Below are 13515 nucleotides of genomic sequence, written 5' to 3'. Positions count from 1 at the left end.
ACTCGGAAGGAGAGATGGAACACGTGGGACGAAGAATTATCCTTCTACTTGACAATGCACCCGTTCATATTGCCCCTGAGATCACACTGGAGCACGTTGAGCTTTATTCTACCCACGAATACGCCAGATACAATTCAACCAATGGATCAGAGTGTAATTGCATGTTTTAGGAGACGCGTTCTCCAAGAGTGTGGGGAGGAGGCGGTAGCTGCGAAGTAGACCCTTTTTTGATCGAAACATCGGACGCTGTGAGGCGGTGCAACGATGTGTGGAGCGAACTGGCTGCCGACACCATTAAGGCCTGCACTCAGGTATAGATCTCCGATTAGTTACATCATTAACTTAACTAAGTAGATACCCGAATCTACGATAGTTAATGTCCTCCTATCCGAAAATACCGCCAATATCCAGTATATATCAGGCGTTCCTTATTCACGCCCTATAATGTACTTCCAATCCGCTCTCGCCACTATTTTTTTTAGTTGATACAGGCTGCTACCGACAGCATATACAACAAAGATTGTCTTGCTGCTGGACAACCAATACTCTGTTTACCTTTTTTAGCGTCCAATTGTGCGGTTCGCCGGGCACTCCTGGACAGTCTGCATGCATATGTACACTTGATTCACTCGGGTCGTGTGATCGCGACGTTTGTCGTCCAGCGGAACACTGTGGGATCTTTCCCACGAACAAATGCTCCTCATTGTGCATGTCTATGTAAAATTGAAGCGCGCGCGATTGAGTATCGCGCGCACTGTATTGTGTACCAGTGTGCGTGGTCACATGAATCCAGAACTCGGTTGCGTGGCTCCAAGTTGGAGGTTGGAGAAGGTGCTTCCCCTCGCCAGGGCCCTCAGCGGTCCTCTGTAACAGTACATGTATATGTATCTGCAGACCGCAGTTGCAGCATTCACGATCTGCCAACGCCCACCGATCCGGTGGGGCCGCAGGAGCGAGTGAGCGTATGCGAGCGCTGTATCCAGCAGCTCTTGCTTTATGTTATATTTCCGTCCACCGCGCCCGGCCGAGTCGTGTAAGGTGGAAAGGGGTGGCAAAGGTGCCCCCCCCCCGCGCAGCTCCGTCGCTAAGTCTCATACGAGAGCCAACGCGCGAGTGACCTACGGGAACACTGTTTGTCAAAGGGGGTCATTCTCCCCCTCTCCCGACCCGTATATGATCTGAAAAACCGAATGGCCAGGGAGACACGAAAATGCGATACTTAGATTAATACATCGATGGGAGCTGAGCAAATTAATAATTTTTTTATTTGCATTATTCCGGCCCATACTCAAGCGTTCAGAAACATTAACATCTCAAGCCGGGCCGGAGGCATTCGCTCCCGAAGATCAGACAGCACCGGCTTAGCGAGAGAGAAGAAGCGCTCCCACTCGTTAGACGTTGGCAGGATCTACGCGACGTCGACGTAGTGCGCGCGCTTCACGACCTTGCGCTACTTGAACCCGCTCTCACAATATAACACTCCTCGGCGGCTCTTGAAGACGACCGTTCGAGATCAGGCGACCTAAATTCAGCGCCGGCTAAATTTTCCGCGACGTTTAGCGCTCCCCCAAGCTGTAACCTGACAAGACCTTGCTCTAAACTGGGGTTGTTCACTATAGTTGCCGCTGTTGACAGCCGTAAATTAATAATTAAATTAAAAAAACATATTTATATGCATATTATTTTTTTAGGTTCCCTGCTTATCGTCCGAAGCATTTCCATAACCCCCCCATTCTAATGTCTAAAGAATCCATTCTTTAGTGTATTGTTTACACTGAATTTGCATTATATTTAACAACGGCTTATAAACCAAAAGATGCAAACAACTTTAAAGTTTGACCTCTTGAACTGCAGTGTATGTCCTCTTAGGCACGAGGATAATATAGCTAGGAAGACGGGTGCTGATATTGTCGCCTCAATCTGTCGCTGACACTGTCAGCACCACAGAACCTAAAACCCGCGACGTTGCACAGTGGTTGAAGATAAATTGGACAGCGTAGTTATGCTCCACCTACACCAAACACGCGTGACATTAGCCAAAGCTACAGTATTATAATGTTTGTTTGAAGCGCTTTAGTTTTTCTTATATGCATTAACACCCCCCCCAAAAAAAAAACCAGAGAGCCTGTATGAGACATGATACTGAACAATGCTTGACGTGTCTCAGACACGTTAAGCCATAAATGATTGCAGGTAAAATTCTGCGCCACTCATTTCTTTCGGTCATTCCAGAATGCTCTCCTGTACCACACCGATATATGGTTTCATAGCGCGACGGCGCGAGCGTTTGAGGGAGGGCTGGACGTTAAAGCCTCCTGTGGGTCTGTCGAATGATGTTACGTATCTAATCCCAGGAAATACTAAGAAGGACGTACGTGGTGTGGATGTTTTGGTCGGAGAAGCTGAGGTAATGGCATACTTTGACCGAGTTGCCATAGGTAGGTTTATATCATTTGTAAGGTCACTGTTTGGAGTCGAACGTGTGTGCTTGACTGCTCGGACGAGATGACGAAAGCATTAACAGTCAATTATCTTACAATTCAAAGTGAACAGTCTGAAACTAGTATGTCAAAGTGAAACGTGGTAGTATTGGGTATGTACATGTTATGGCTCTGACGCTACCGTGTCTACTACAGGTGTCAATTCCGTCAATGCTAGTGCAGCTATGACAAATTCTAAAGCAAGTGGTCAAGGTGAGAACTTCTTCCTAACTTGTTTCTACGTGTTATGATTCTAATTCGATCGTGTCTTTGGCAGGCGATCAAGCTGTTGTGCCGGTTGTAGATTCTGTTGCAGCACCTAATTTGCCTGCTGAAACATCACACGATGTTGCTAGTACCGACACGAGCGGTAAAGTACCAATCGTTGCCATAACGAGCGGCCCGCCAAGCAGGCAAGGTGAGAGAACTATCTCGTATCATGTATATACGTGTTAGAGCTCTTAATATTGTGTCTATTGCAGAAAGCGCAATCCTCCACAGCTCAGTAGACCAGGGCGCTACCTCCGAGAAGCCCACAGCTACCTCTCCACATGTAACAGAGAGCGATTTAAGCGATCCAGCTGATGACGAGAACGTTGTCACTAAGTCAGTATATTCATTGCATGTACAGTAGCTTGATCTACTATTAATGCTAATGTACCATTGTACCTTTGCTAGAATTTTTTTATCCCAAACGCTGATTGAACGCTGAATTTGATACTCCAGTCGTGTCTGAAGCTGAGGCGGAGTACGCCTGTTCTGAGGATGGCGAGATTTACCGCTGTAGACCTTAAACCTGTATCGTACCAGGTACATAATGTGTTAGTGTGTAGTAGACACGATAATGCAACTTTAGAGCCAATACAAAATACGCGCCCGAAGGCGCGCCACATGCGTACGGACACAATTAGTGGTCTCAGAACAGCACAATCTGAAAAGCTTGATTCCCCACTTATGAAGCTTATCTGTCATGTATACTTTCATGCGGTTAAAACATGAGCGACACGGAAGCATCGCCTAGTCAAACGCCATGATTGCTGGCGGTATGAAGTCTAGCTGGTGGTTTGCAATAAAGTAATAACGGGCGCTTCCACGCGCGGTATCTCGCTGCTTCAGGGGCATCATTGCGACTGAAACGCAGGTTCCGCGATAGATGATCAAACCGATTGTACCGTCATCTGTAGTCTTCCAGTGGTGGTATATTTTTCCTTGCTGGGTGCAACAGCTCTAGCGATAAGTAGTCCGATAAAAATACAGTTATCTCTTTCAGAAATATCAGGTGTATCCAATAAACGAGCTTTGATCTGCTCCGTCGACTTTACCACGAGGCTACTGTCTTGACGGTGTCGGGTTTGTTGCTTCGCATACGGGCAGCCACACGCTGATCCAAATTTAGAAGAAAGTAGTCATCACTGGCACCAGCGATATCTTCCCAAAGCTGCGGGGGTGCAAACACAAAGAACGTGGACAGAGCTTCAGCAGTAGGTCCATGATCACCAACGTAAATATTTGGATATTCGTTAGAGAGCCATCTATCAGGTCGCGCGTCGTATGGCTCCTCCACATAGGGAAAAGGTGGTTGAGTATCCATACATTAAACAATATGTCCTTCGGCACATTCTTGTGTATACTACCGCGCGCTAGCGATCAAAAGGCGCCAACGCGTCCGGTTCAAAATGCAAGTCTGGAGCAGCAGGAGAATCCTCCACAACGACATCCGACATATTCTCGTATTCAGCATCTGAGTCTACACCTTTGCCAATCCAAACTGGTGGTAGTGTAAACCAAAACGGAGTGAAGTAGCCGAAGTAAAATCTAAATTTGAGGAATAATTTTACCAAATTAGGTTTTTAGAGCACTGTAGATTTAGTGAAGTGCAAACTGGCAAGAACGCGAGTGACACATCCAGCAATACGAACTACAGGCGCGCTGCGGACACAAAGATGTAAGGGGGCGTGAAAGCTGCGTATGGGCGCCAGAACACGAGAGTGTGGGTGCACACAGTGACCTCTAAGCGGCTGCTTGCCTAGACGGTCAGCGTTAAGAAGAGTTCTACACTTTTAACGGCGTCCGGTGCGGGGCGCTCGTGGCTATAGCCAATGCACTAATGTAATGTACGTGGTGCATGTGCAGTACTTTAAGTACTGTAGAAGACAAGATACTGTTATCGAGGCGACCATCGAACAAGATATATTCATCATTTTGCTTTACACTAAATCCGCATTGGTCTGGATTAATTTTGGGGATCTCTAAATTTTTAAAAAATATTTTTTTAAATAAGGGACACTCCGTTTTGGTTTACACTACCACCAGTTTGGATTGGCAAAGGTGTAGTGTTGCAAAGTCTGCAGGGTTATCTCCGGGCGAGATAATGTTCGGATCATCTACAATACAAATACACGATAAGAGTCAATGACGTGAATCGCTAACGTGTATAGACACAATAAGCCTACCCGATGTCGTGTTCAATATTGCTGCAACATTGACTATTGGCTGCGCTTCTTCCGGTCGTGTGTCATCCGGTTGATCGTTATCCCGTGGACTCGCGTTGGCATCCTCTACCGGTGCGATTGTTTCTTTGAACCTAACAATAAATGCAATGCCCTCCCTGAATATAATAAATCTAGATTGAGCTTAAACGTGATGTAGCAAGTATGTGTAGCACTTTGCCTCCTTGGGGGTAGTCAGTGATGACTCGTCACGTGGGTATGAGAGAAGCGCCATAGCTTTACATCAATACTGAACATCAAGTAAGCAACATCATGATATAAAAGGCAATTATCATTTAATGACGATGAGCACCCGCCGCATCGGTCGTCGTCGCAGGAAACCTTGGCAGTTGAGTGTCGAGTCCCATCGCTAGATGTTCAGTGCGAGGACTGCTATCATGAGCTATAAGACTAGCGATGTACAGCAGGCGAGATTGTGGCAGGTGCTGCAAGTGCTCAAGCCTCTCATACTCTATGTTTGCTTAACCCCCCCCCCCGCCAGCCCGAAGCGGTTTGGTGCTTACCATCTTACACGTACCTACACACGTTAAGGTTTATCCACATGATGGGCACTCATACTCTGGTAAATGATTCGGCTAACGTGTCTTTGCAAAAGCCAGTCCATTACCCTAATCCCACACCTAGCTATCGTGTCTTGTCATCGTAAAATGTCCTTCGGAAACATGATACATTCGCTATCGAGTCTGTTGGCCACAAAACCGATGCATTCAATAGTAAAGACAAACCAGCTATTTTTCGATATTTAGAAATCCTGACTAACTGGAACTCATGAGAAACAAACGTAAATTTAATGCAAGTCAAACGTTAGAGTCAGATCGTGGCTAAAACTTCGTCTTCCATCACGCAAGATCGCTTCTGATGCGGGGCGTTATCACTTCCAGATTTGGCGGCAGGCAAATCAACGTTGTCCGCGTCACTTCCAGCCTCACCGATAAGTCTTTTCGGCTTACGTGCGCGATGGTTGAGTTTGTTCGCGCGTCTGGGGGCAGTGTGCCGTTTTTTCAGTGTTAATACCAGATCTTGAAGCACGAGGCTGTCGCACCGTTGACAGAGTGCTTCACTTTGTTACAGAGAAATAAACGAGCGGTTAAAGCGTTTTCGTCGCTGTTTTCAGCCTGCATTCGCCACAAAAGAATGTAGTTTCCCCTCGCTCGTCTCCCCATCCGCTTTGAGCACCGCGCATACCTTGCAGGCACGCTGACGACGTTTTCGAGCCTGTGTGGCGCATCCTTTGCGCCACTTGTCCGTCTGTGCTGCACATGTCGGACGGCTTCCCGTTCCCTGGTTGGTGTCGCCTAAAGTCCACGATGCCGCAGCAGCTGTTCCTCGGCTCGAAGCTGGCACAGCTCAAGGTGAAGCTGCTTCAGAAATTGCACGTGTGATAAATTTTGCTAGCCATCTCTAGTCCACCTGCAGTTGAAGACAATGAATGTATTGCTGATGGCTAGATCAATGAGACCTAGAAACAGTGACTTGTAGTTTTTTTGTAGCGTCTTGCTAGTTGCAAAGCGTATCTGTTCAGTGCATGTATTAGACACGATTAGATTGCATGATAAAGATGGTACGACAACTTACCTTTGAAGGCGCAACTGGTCATGCACAGCTACGCCGCCCATGTACGACTGGTAATCTTTGTCCAGCCTTGGGGCTATCACCCCCTTTCTAAAACAGTGATCGGGTCTCGTCGGAATACTCGGTCTTGCTGCGCACTTACCCCAGTTGCTAGAATGTGCACTACTTGTTTGGCGTACCAACGGATAACGTTTATTACAGGAACATGAACAGAAGTGGCTACATCGTACGTCCCTCGTTTAATATGACCTGGTCGCTTGTTCGACGCTCTTGGGTCAGTCTTTTGTTTTGGAGGCAGGATTCCCTCACACAGACCTTCCTTGTTCCTCATGATCGTCCCCACGAGGTAGAAATACATATTAAGTGTTGCATGGCAAGCACCACGGATGTATAGAACTGATCCGTTACGACCAATCGGAAGTCAAAGGGCCCCGTGGGTCCTAATACGTGCTGAAAATTCCTCACCACTGTAGCAGGTCCTAATTTCTCGTCGCGTGGAGTACTGTCGTCTTGCACTTACCGGACAGATCGATCGCTCAGAAAATAACGTTAAATAAACGCATTTCTTTTCATCTCTAAACGTTGGGTCCGACGGAATTCGTGCGACGGTAGAACCACCACCAGGGCTTGGCAAAGATTTATATCCGTAATAATAACTTTCAATAAGATACTGCAATAAGTAATTGACCTCTCACCCTTAATTAGACATAATTAAGAAAATATTAAGCTTGATTCCCTACTTCATACAATTGGTGGTCGGAAGCTGCAAGGACGAGCGCGTTGATGAATTTTGGAGTCCACACCAAGCCTCACTGTTCAATTTGATTAAAGCCCCCCCCCCCTTTACCGCTTCGATGTCTCCCGTTGCTATACGAACCTGGTGGAGCACCTAACCCGCTACCATACCACCAGTTTCGTATTTTTATTTACCAGAGCTAAAAAAAAGATCCCAATTCCCTTTCTATTCTCTGAAATGAATTTCAGGTGTAAGATTTTTCCTAAATAAAACCTGGTAATTATTATCAGCAAATTATCAAAACAAAATGATCCAATACAAACATAGGTGTCTAAAAAATTGATCATTTGCGATCTAAGAAAAACTCTTATAATCTTTTAAATTTCACTCGTGTCATTCTAAGTACGGTAATACAGTTGCGCAATGGTGTTGCGCGAATGTGGAGCTCAATCACACACTGAAATATATATTTTTTTAATTCAAAACAAAGATGCCGCCGCCGTCCGACGGTGGCCAGTGCTGCCTGCAGGCTTCGACCCTCTACCTGTATCAGATATGATAGGGGTAGAGTTTCAGCTAAACAGAGGCAGGCTCAGTTTAACATAGATTCAGTATGTAATACAAAAAGGCAGATGTAGGGCGGCCGTGAAACCTTCTAGAAGGTTCCAGAAGGTTCCATCCGTCTGAACTGCGGGAGCGGCACTTCTCGTTTTGCGCGCCCTCCCCCAAGCTAGCGTTTCCTGAAATACTGGTAGCACTTGTTGGTCCTAGCAACCTGACCAGAAGGAGCCCATGCCAACAATCGCCCAGCTACGCGCCGAGATCGATCGGCTGAACCAAGCGATGACCGACCGCACGAAAGTGCCGAGCCATCTGCCCAAGTTCACGGGCAAGAGGGGGGAAGACGTCCGCGAATGGCTGTTCCAGATCGAGAACGCCTGCTGCATCAATACCATTCCAATTGAAGACACGAGCGCGCGCCTTCCTGGAATCGCCGGATCGGCAATGGAAAAGCCGGCATCCGGATGGCTCCTGCACTGGTCGTCGACAACTCGAGCGGAGGAGCACACGTGGGGTATTTTCCGTGAGCATGTGCTCCAACACTTCGAAGCGTCGAATTACCAGTCTGTCCTGCGCGAGAAGCTTCAACGCCTCAAGCAGACAGCAGACATCGAGACCTACAATGGCGAGTATTCAGCCTTGATCTTCAGAGTTGAAGGAATGAGCGTGCTTGACCAAGTACTATACTACGCGAACGGTCTCAAGCCGCGCACGCGTAGCTATGTCAAGCTCGAGAGCCCAGAGACCCTGAGTGACGCAATGGACCTTGCGGTCAAGTATGAAGTGGCACACTTCGTCGACGAGTCGCGCGAACGTCACACTCGCCAAGACATGCGGAAGCCGTCCACTGAACACGCGCCGAGGCATGACAAGTCGCTCAAGGTAAAAACGTTCCGTGGTAAAGGGCGTTTCAAGGCGAAGACTAGCTCGAAATGAGCCGAAGGTCGTACCTGTTTTCACTACAAGAGACCTGGCCACATCAAGACCAGCTGCTTCCTTTGGAAGAAGGAGCAAGAGAAACAGGGAAACGGGCAGCCACGTCAGTGAATGAGGGTCTTGTCGTGGAAGAGAACGTAGCCGGATCAGTTAAGTTTGAGAATGTCAGCCTTAACGTTCTGAGCGAAAACCCTCTCGTCTACAAGTCGCGTCCACTATTCTCCGTAGAGGGGGAAATCATCGTTAGTGGCGCGACCATTTCGACCCAAAGGATGCTGTTGGACTGTGGAGCAACCACAATCTACGTGTCCAGACAGTGGGTCGAGAAACATCGACTCAAGGCCACGAAGTTCATTGGTAAGAACATTCGTGTGAAACTTGGAGACAACCAGATTGTCGAGACGGAACTGGAGGTACTTCCCCTCGAAATCCTGGTGTCTGGGCTGGGCGAGGCATACAAGTGTATCGCTGTCGTCTACGCCATACCCGACGAATTCGACTGCATCCTTGGAATCCCATTCTTCGAGGATACGCAGCCGCAGATCGACTGGAGAGGTCGATGTATCGAAGGAACGCAAGTGAAGACTCTACATTGGAAGCGAACAGGAAAAACCAGTGGACCGATCGAGGAAGGCGGACCGGTGATTGCCTCCGGGCTTCGGAGATCTGTCAAGGCGAAAAGCCTATCGGCGAAAAGACCCGATTCCTGTCGAGGTGCCGCGCTGGAAACGGATGTGAAGTCCGCGGCTGAAACTGTTTGTGACGCAACGCAGAAAGAGAGCCCAAGAGTTGTTTGCGAACAACCAGGAGACGCGTCAGCCGGCAAGGGTTCGGCGGTGAAGGACAACTTGGAATTGTCGAAGCGCAGCGGTACTGTACGAGAGGCTGGAGATAGCAGCAGTACTGGGGGCAGAGGCACTGTCGTGGAAAATATGTTCACGATGGGTGTCGTTGACGAGGCTGGTGTCCAGACGAAGTTCATCACTCGCAAGAAACTACGAAAGTTCCTGAGAATCAAGACCAAGTCGATCGATGAACCTGACTTTATGTTGGTTCTGACGAACGTGACGATCAAGCAAGTTGTTCGCTCACTGCAACGGCAAGATCAACCTGACAACGTCGGAAGTGCGAAAGCACAGCGGTATCTGGATACGGACTAGGATAGCTTCAAGGGGAATCCCGCGTACCAGTTACTCATGGAGTGTATGGACAATGTGTTCCGTCCTGAGCTCCCAGAGAATTTACCCGAGAAACGCGAGATTGAGCATAGGATTGACGTGAAGGATCCGAATCTTGCAATGTATCGGCAACAGTGGCGTCAATCGCCAGAGCAGCAACGCGAGATTGTGCGTTGGGTTGTAGACATGGTGAAGAAGAAGCTCATCCGTCCAAGCATCAGTCCACATGCTGCTCCAACCTTCTGTGTACGAAAACCAGTTGGCTGGAGGATTGTACACGACTACCGGTACTTGAACTACAACACCATACGCCAAAGTATCCCAATGACGAGAAAGGAGGACATTCTTGACGCGATGTCCGGAGCGTACTGGTTTTCCGCTATGAATTTGATGTCCGCGTACTATCAAGTACGTATGCGTGAAGAGGATATCAAGTTCACAGCATTTCAAGCGCCAAACGAACTCTGGGATATCTTGTTATGCCCATGGAAGTCTGTAATGCGCCAGCGACGATGCATCGTTTAACGTCAAAGCTGTTCCGAGGTTTGGAAAACACCAAGTCGTTTTATGATGACATCTACGTTTTCACGAAGTCTCAGAGCATCGACGACCACTTGAAGGCGTTGCACAAGACATTAAATATCCTGCGTGACAACAAGCTGTACGTCAATCTTGCCAAGTGTGGCTTCTGTGCCGACGAGATTCCGTGTCTCGGGGACTTCGTAGGACGCAACGGTGTACGGATGGATCCGGACAAGGTACAAACCATCAAGGACTGGCCAGTACCACGAACACAAGAGGAACTTCACAGCTTCCTTGGGGTGGCTGCTTACGTCCAACGATTTTGTTCAGACTACGCAGCATTTACTGCAACAATGTTCACTCTTTTGAAGAAGAAGAACAAGAGGAACGCGAAGATCCAATTCGATGATGAGCAGTTGAAGAATTTCAAGGAGCTGAAGAGGCGACTGTGTAATCCTCCAGTGTTGCACCTCCCTAACTTCAGCCAGTCCATGCATCTGCGCACTGATGCGAGCAAATTCGCTGTTGGTGGAGTATTATTCCAAGTCGTGGACGGAGTTGAGCGACCCATTGCGTATACCAGTCGAAAGATGAAATCCGCGGAGCTCAACTATCCAACACGGCAGCAGGAGCTACTTGCTATCGTACACGCGCTAGCAGCTTTTCGAATTTACTGCTTGGACAAACCACCGATCGTCGAGACGGATCACAAAAGTCTCGAAGGGTTGTTCACACAGAAGATGGCGAACCGCCGATTGGCTAGGTGGTACGACATTCTACCTGAGGACCAACCCACGTTCTCGTATCTTCCAGGTGCGAAGAACGGAATCGTGGATGCATTGAGTCGCAGACCTGACTTGCAGCCAGATACGAAGTATTTCCATGACCTGAGTGTGTCCAGCTTCAACGACACTTCCTTCAGACTTGCTCTTAGTCACGTGTCTACAGATTCAGAGCTGCTGAAGAGGATCAAGGGTGCTTACGTCAAAGATTGAGATGTCCAGACAATCCGGGAAGCAATCCAGCGACGTACAAGCACCTCAAAGTCGAAGGAAAAACACCAGCACCACAAGCTATACCGATACTATTCGGAGGCAAACGGCTTGCTGTGGTACCAGTCTCCGGTGGATGACCATCCTCGAATCGCTGTTCCCAGCGATGTGAAGTTGAGACAATCGATAATCAAGGAGAGTCATGACACCAACTACAGTGGCCATCCTAGTACCGAGCGAACGTACTTGACGTTTGCACGACGCTGGTACTGGTCCAAGATGCTCAAGTCGATCCAAACGTTCATTGCTGACTGCGAACCATGTCGACGAAACAAGCCAAGGCTGACAAAGCCTTCTGGTTTACTCGAACCATTGAGTATTCCCGATGAGCACTGGAGATCGATCTCCATGGACTTCATAACAGATTTGCCTAGAACGAAGCGTGACGTTGATTCGATTTGGGTCGTCGTCGACCGACTGACCAAGAGATGCCACTTTGTGCCGACAACGAAGAAGGTAACAGCCGAAGGCGTTGCCCGTCTCTTCATCGACAACATTTGGAAACTTCACGGTATGCCGACGAATATTGTATCCGACCGAGATAGAAAAGTCGTGTCTGCGTTTTGGCAACACGTCTTCAAGTCAATCGGCACGTCACTCAGCATGACAGTAGCACACCGGGCCCAAGGCGACGGACAAACTGAGCGAATGAATCGAACGCTCGAAGCGTATCTTCGATGCTTCGTCAGTCCACGTCAAGACGACTGGGACATTCACTTAGCGAACGCTGAGTTTGCTATCAACTCAACGGTGAACTCCAGTACTAAGATCGCACCGTTCGAGGCGGATCTAGGGTATATCCCGCTGAATCCGCTACAGCTTGCAGCGGAACAGCTCGATACGGTTACAAAGCGTCGTCGAGCCGCTGAGTTTCACGAGCGCCAAGCAGCTATTCTTTTTCGCTGCCGTGAAACACTTGCTCAAACGCAAGAGTGAATGCGTGATGTTTACGACAAGAACCGACAAGAACAAGTCTTTGAGGTTGGCGACCGTGTGTACTTGAGCACCAAACACTTGAACCCCAAGCACACTGGTCTGCCAGCATCCACTAAGTTCGGTTCTAAGTGGATTGGACCTTACTCTGTTGTGCGGAAGATACACAACCATGCTTACGAACTTAACATTCAAGCTGGCAACAAGCTTCACCCAGTACTCAATACGGGTTCGCTGAAGCCGTACAACGAGTCAACACGCTTGTCGCGACCCAACGAGGTTGTACTGGCTGATGGAAGTATCAGCCAGATCGTCAAACGCTTGGTGAAGAAGAGGACACACAAGCGACGGACCCAATTCCTTGTGGAGTGGGTGGGAGAAGAGAAGCAGACCTGGGAACCGGTTGAAAACCTGTCACAAGTCCCAGATCTAATCGTAGTGTTTGAGACTGCAAGGCGCAAGAAACGAAAGAGAAGATGAAGTAAAATCTTCTTAAGGGGGGCTCAAAGACCTACATGTATTCCCGTACTACATCCCCTCCAAGTTGAAGCTACTGCTGCATCAAGCGTCTCTTCCGGTTACGCGCCGTCTTCGAAGTGCGTTTGCCGTGGCGACACACGTACCCAAGTTGAAGCTGAACACGACTAATCCACTTTACACTCTCAATACAAAGGTAGTTCGAGAGAGGAGACACTTCCATCAGTGGATCGTGGTCAGCCGAGTACCCATCAAGCACGACCAGGCGAGCATTGGGACCAGTCTTCACCACGACGAAACAGTGACCGATGTCATCCTGGCCCGCGCTCACCAAGTACGTACCCGGAACCAAGGCTTCAAAGAAGTGGTTTTAGAGTCGCAACACTCCCGATGGATTCATGAAGAATATTGGGAAGCATGATGCCGTAGTCCAACGGAACACTTTGGCGCGAAGCGTTTTCCAGAACTCCGTGACGTCTTCGCGAGATACGCCAAACGCAATCGCCTCGGGACGAGTTTAGTCATACTCATCCCACATCTCCATGGTAACCAGATTGG

This window comes from Phytophthora infestans, genomic scaffold, assembly GCF_000142945.1.
Source record: "Phytophthora infestans T30-4 supercont1.5 genomic scaffold, whole genome shotgun sequence".
NCBI lineage: Eukaryota > Oomycota > Peronosporomycetes > Peronosporales > Peronosporaceae > Phytophthora > Phytophthora infestans.
This window is presented reverse-complemented; position numbering follows the sequence as displayed.